Source organism: Opisthocomus hoazin, chromosome 14 (assembly GCF_030867145.1).
Source record: "Opisthocomus hoazin isolate bOpiHoa1 chromosome 14, bOpiHoa1.hap1, whole genome shotgun sequence".
Taxonomy (NCBI): domain Eukaryota; kingdom Metazoa; phylum Chordata; class Aves; order Opisthocomiformes; family Opisthocomidae; genus Opisthocomus; species Opisthocomus hoazin.
The window spans coordinates 9,528,099-9,534,098 of NC_134427.1; positions in this window are offsets into that span (position 1 = coordinate 9,528,099).

The following is a 6,000-nucleotide window of genomic DNA, read 5'->3' on the forward strand; positions in this document are numbered from 1 at the left end:
TGGTTCAGGAGTTGTCGCAGAGGTTTTGGCTGCTTTTGTGAGCAGTCCTTCTCAGACAAACAAGCTGTGGTTTCTGCTGGTTTTCAAAATGGTTGGCAATGGTCTGCAGCATCATCAGGGGATTGTTCCTCTGTGTGTGTGTGTATATGAGTATCGTTATTTTTTTCTCCTTTACACGATAGTCTCTATTTTTGCTCCAGCTGGCTCTGGAGATGCTGCCTAGCTGCTGCCTTCCAGTGCGCCCTGCTCTGTCCCTTCCTGGGACGTTTTAAAACACAAAAAAGCTGAACCGGATTTAGATGCAAAAGCAGGCGAGAATGAATCGAGCATAGGGCCCCGGATCAACTAGAAAAGATGCTTTTTTACAGTTTGGATGGAGGTTTTTTTTTATTGGTGGCTATAAAAGATCAGCCGGCTTGCAGGACTTGCAGCGGGGCGGCGGACCCAAAGATGTCCATAGGAGACCTTGCCGTGACCGAGTCGGATTCCCTGGTGAGGACAGAGGTGCCCTTCCTCTTCACGGTGGGTTGACCCGCCAGGCGCCCACCAAAGCTGCTCTGTCGCTCCCCTCCTCAGCTGGATGGGGGGAGAAAATACAGCAAAAGGCTCGTTGGTCGAGGTAAGGACCGGAAGAGATCACTCACCAGTTACTGTCACGGGTGAAACAGACTGAACTTGGGGAAATTAGTTTAATTTATCACCAATCAAATCAGAGCAGGATAATGAGAAATAAAATCAAATCTTAAAAACACCTTCCACCCACCCCTCCCTTCTTCCTGGGCTTGACCTTACTCACAGGGGATGGGGAATGGGGGTTACGGTCAGTTCATCACACCTTGTCTCTGCTGCTCCTTCCTCCTCGGGGGAGGACTCCTCACCCTCTGCCCCTGCTCCAGTGTGGGTCCACCACAGGGCCACAAGCCCTGCCAGCGAACCTTCTCCAGCGTGGGCTCCTCTTTCCGTGGGGCCACAAGTCCGGGCAGGAGCCTGCTCCATCGTGGGCTCCCCCCAGGGTCACAGCCTCCTTCAGGCATCCTCCTGCTCTGGCGTGGGGTCTTCCCCGGGCTGCAGGCGGGGATCTGCTCTGCCCTGGACCTCCATGGACTGCAGGGCACAGCCCAACCCACCATGGTCTTCTCCACAGGCTGCAGGGAATCTCTGCTCCAGCGCCTGGAGCACCTCCTGCCCTCCTTCTGCACTGACCTTGGGGTCTGCAGGGCTGCTTCTCTCACATATTCTCACCCCCCTCTCTCTGCTGCTGTTCCACAGCCGTTTTACCCTGCTTAGCTCTGTTACCCCAGAGGTGCTGCCACCATCGCTGACGGGCTTGGCCTTGGCCAGCGGCGGGTTCGTCTTCGGCACTGGCTCTGTTGGACATGGGAGGCTTTGAGCAGCTTCTCACAGAAGCCACCCCTATAGCCCCACCACCACCAAAACCTTGCCCTGCAAACCCAGCACACTCTTGCAAGGGCCTGAAGGGGCATCTTCTGGCTGCGGGGCTTTCTGAGCCCCGGGCAGCGGGGAGTGGGGGGCTCTGCCAGCGGATCTGCACTGCGCTGCCGTGGTTGGTCTGCAGGTCTGTCAGGGCACGGAGACGGCTGCTGGTGGGGCTGCTGATGGGATGGGGGTCATGCAAGATGCTTCCCTGCAACTAAAAGGAGCAGCCAGCAGTGAAGTCTGGCATAAAAGCAGTGGGGTTGCCTTTTGAGAGGAGTGCTTTGACAGTGGAGAAAACTCCTTTACTGCGGGAGGGGAATGGTGGGGGCAGGGGGTGTTTGGCCAGACACACTTCAGAAGCTGAGGAGCTACAGCAGTGAATCAAGCAGCACTCAGACCTGCCGGTAAGTTTTGAAAAGCCTGGACACGTGTTGAGAAAACCCTTTGGAGCACCGAGATGCCTCTTAAATTTCCCCCCAGGTAGGAATGTCGGCGACAGTGGTGCAGCTGGTGTGGAGCCGGGGGCTGGTGCGGAGATGGAGATGAGAAGCATGAATGTGTGACGTGGAAGGGAACGGGTTCGTTCGTTTTGCCCTCCAGAAGACTGGAAAGTTGGTAGCTGTGAAACCTGCGTGGCCTTGCGAAGGGCCATATTTGGGGCTGATATTTTGGGACTTTTACTTACTGAAAGGGTACCTGGTACGTAGGGGTTGTTGGAAGTGAACTGCTCAGCTGATTTTTGTCAATGAACATTGCAGCCTCTTTATATTACATATATCTTAGTATGCTGTAGTACATGTTTGCTTCCAATTATGTCATTTTCGAGAAAAATGAACTAATGGGCTTTCTTTTCCACTTAATTTTTAAAATTAGCACACTGTTGAAAATGATCAGATGTGGAGAAGACCTGGCAGATACCAGTGCAGTTGATGTTTCAGCTCATGAAATCACAAAGGAAAGGAGAAGAGGAACTGATCTGTCTCCTCTCTTAAATTTCAGCCAGAAATATCAGATAATTGAGGGAACCTGTCAAACTAATGCAAACCTTCAGCTGCAGACCTGGACGGCCAGGCTGGCCCACGTGCTCCCGGGGAGGCACAGAGAGCTCTGGGTGGAGAGGTCGTCTTCACGGAGACGTCTTCTGCAGGAGAAATGCTTTCCAAGCAGGTGACATTTAAATCTTTTGCTTACTATAAATATCCCTGCCTGTGACGCGTTTGGTTGGAGCTGGGGATGGTTTGGTTGCTGCTGGATGGCGCCGGGGTGGCAGCACGCGGGAGGAGAACAAGCAGAGGGTCCTTCCCACCGCGGGTGGGAACAGAGATGCTGGAGCAGGGCAGCTGGGATCTCCTGCCTCCGAGGCGGACGGAGCAATGGCAAACCCAGCCGTGATCCGACCAAAGGTGGGATGCGGGCTCTGGAGGCAGTGGGCACCGCCTGCCCTTCCTGCCTGGCTGCCCGCCGTGGCTCCTGCACGGCGGGGAGGGACGGCCTGCACAAAACCTGCCCGAGGAAATAGCAGAACATCTGAACTCCTACCTGTGAAGTTCAATTCTGGGTTTCCTAAAGCAATCTCCCTGTTCCACCAGCCTCATCAGGGAAGAGAGTAATTTCATTTAATCCATTTCTTGAGTTCAGAGTCAACTGCGTTGCCATCATGCTAATACCGCTGCTCTGCTGTCGCTAGAGACAGAGTGACGAGTTTAGACCTGAAATCGAATTTGGCTCTAAGCTTGGAGAAGATCTATCAGCCAGATTAGCCATGGTCTCTGCCCAGAAGCTTTGTCAGGCAGCTTAGCCCTGCGAGGGTGCGTTAGGCAAGGCAGGTGAGGTTATATCGCTTTTTGTTTTGGGAGCAATGAAATGCAGAAACAATATCTATGCAAAGCAATCCAAATATTTATATCGAGGGCTGAGTGTTTGTTTTCAGGAGGAGTGTTGCCTTTTGGTATTTGTAGCTTTTTGAATTTGTGCCTTCCCTCGTATGACTGCAAATAAGGTTTTCACTTCCAAGGATGTTCACGAGCAGCTGCTGACATAAACCTCTACATAAACTACATAAACTATAGAGGTTTATGTCAAATGTGTGTGTTTTCTGACGGGCATTCATGGACCGAGGGCTGCAATGGAGTCCTGGCACAAATCCATTCAAGCGCTCGTCCTCCTGATGAGGTCTCGGCTCCACTGCGTATGGTGGCCAGTGGCACAACGCTTGTTTTGCCAGTGAATAGCAAATTTTCTGGAGAGTGAAGTCTGGAAATGATGAGAGCTACAGCTAAAAGGGATGAGTTCAAGGGATATTTAGTCCAGATGAAAGGTGAGATTTCAGCACAGCTCTCAGTTTTGAAGTTGTCAACTCACATTTTTATTATTTTTCCTCTTCGAAATGGCATTTTTCTTTTAAATACAATCTTTAAATTACAAAGGCAATCTGTAATGAGTTCAGGTGATTCACGAGCTGAATTAAACCTTTGATTTCAGGTCAAATGTCCTAGCCCGACCTGGGATGGAAATTCCTTTAAATAAGCCATACAAACATAAGCTGTTTTCTTGGGGCGGGCTGCAGCTGGGTGCGAGCCTTCGAGCAGAGTTTCCCAGGGAAGGAAGGATGCTCCGGCTTTCCCAGTGGGGTCTCGGCTCCCATCCCCAGAGCAGGACCCACTGCTCCAGGGCTGCGAGGGGATGCGGAGCCTCGAGGGGGTCTCTCTCCCCCTTTGCAATCGATGCCCGGTGCTCGGTCTAGCAACGGCTCTGCAATGATATTAATATTAGCTGAAGCACAGGGGAAGTATTATTTCGCACAGTGTAAGCAGGTGGACAGTGGGGTTATGCCACGTGGGAGATGTGTGCTCCGCAGGGGGAAACTGGGAATATCCCCTCTGGGCATGGCAAGCTGGGAAGCGTATTAATAGACATCATTACATTAGAATAATTGCTGTGGAATCAGCAAGCGTGTACATAATCTGTAATGCCTGGGAAATCTCACACAGTTTCAAAATAATTAAAAGTGGGATTAATCCAGATGCCAGGCAACGCCTGCCCAATTACTACCGAATAAAGCCGTCGGAATGGCTGCAGCACCCTCAGCTGCTCCGGCGCTGTGGAATCAGCCCCCTGCCAACCCGGGGCCGGCTGCTGCCCAGGCGAGACCCTGGCGCGGGGGCACGGGGACATCAGGGACCAGCGCGTCCCTCCCGCAGCACCCGCGGTCGTGCAGAGGTGCTCAGCGTGTGGCTGGGCCCCGGGCGGCCCCGCGGCGGGGATTTCAGGGGGAGGAAAGTGGTTGTGTGGCTGGGTGAGAGAGCTCGGCTGGGCAGGGGTCCCCGGTGCCTCTGAGCACCCGCGTAAAAAAACTGCCCCTTGGGAAGGCGATTGGAGCCCACGCTTGGAGCAGTGCGGCTCTGCAAACCTGACTTTCCTATGTCACCTTTTGATTCCTTTTAAAAATAAATCAGCAACACTGGGAAGAGTCTGGAGCCCTGCAGAGCCCCTGCATCCGAAAGACGTCCCGTTCACCTGGTGTGGCACAAACCCAAAATCAAGGCGGCTTTTGCAGTTGCAGCGCGGTGCAGGGATTTGCTGCAGGTTCTCTGCTCCGGGAGGCGGCTGCGGCCGGTGCGGTGGCTGGACCAGACAGCCACGCACCGGTCCAGCCACGCACCTCTGCTCCCCTTGCGCAGCTTGGTGAGTTTGTGAGGCTGTAAATACACACAGAACCAAAATCCTCCTCCCTGTGGGGAAGGTGCTGCGATGCACATCCCAGCTGAGCCTGGGGACTCGCCGGCACGGCTGGGGCATGTGGCTGTGTGTCAGGGTCGCGATGCCCGTGGTGCCAGCGGGTCGAAGCCACCGCGTGCCGAGCATCCCCACGTGCCGCTGTCCAGTGCCCAGTGTGCCCCATGGTTGTGCCCCCAGAGCTGTTTGCAGGGACCAGCCACAGGTTTACGGTCGTTACTGGGATTTTTGTGCTCTCTGGAGAATGGCCACACCTGGAATAACTGCTGCTGCTCGGGTGGAAGGCTGATGTTAGAAGCTTGCCTTTCCTCTGTTCCCAGGGCTGCGAGTGTGGTGATGCTCGGGGATAACCTGTGCTGCTGCTGCTTCTGGGAAGCACATTTGCTGCTGCCATTGCCCCATTTGTTGGAATCCTTGGAGGATTTTTTATGAGAATGTGTTTATTTTGATTCAGTAGAAGAATGCATGATCCTCCCCGCAGATCAAGGCAGGCTGATTGCTCGGGTGGAAAGGCGAATGCAGTGAGCAGGTCCCTCCGCTCACGGGCGGCTCCGAGGCCCCGTCTCCCTGTGGCTGACCCACTGCCTCCCTCGTCCACCTGGCAGCTCCTTTCATTTCTGAATACCTACAGACGAGAGAGAAAAAAATGGCAAACAAATTTCTCTGATCTCTCTTCCCCAGGGGCTCTTCACCCCCAGAGAGATCGGTGGTAGGTGTTTGAAAACGGTGGTTTATATCAGGTCAAAATTTTTCACGCCAAGGATGCGCAAGCAACGCTGTCCTCCCTGCTGGGGTGAAAATCTGCCCACCCTCTCCGGGAAGCGCAAG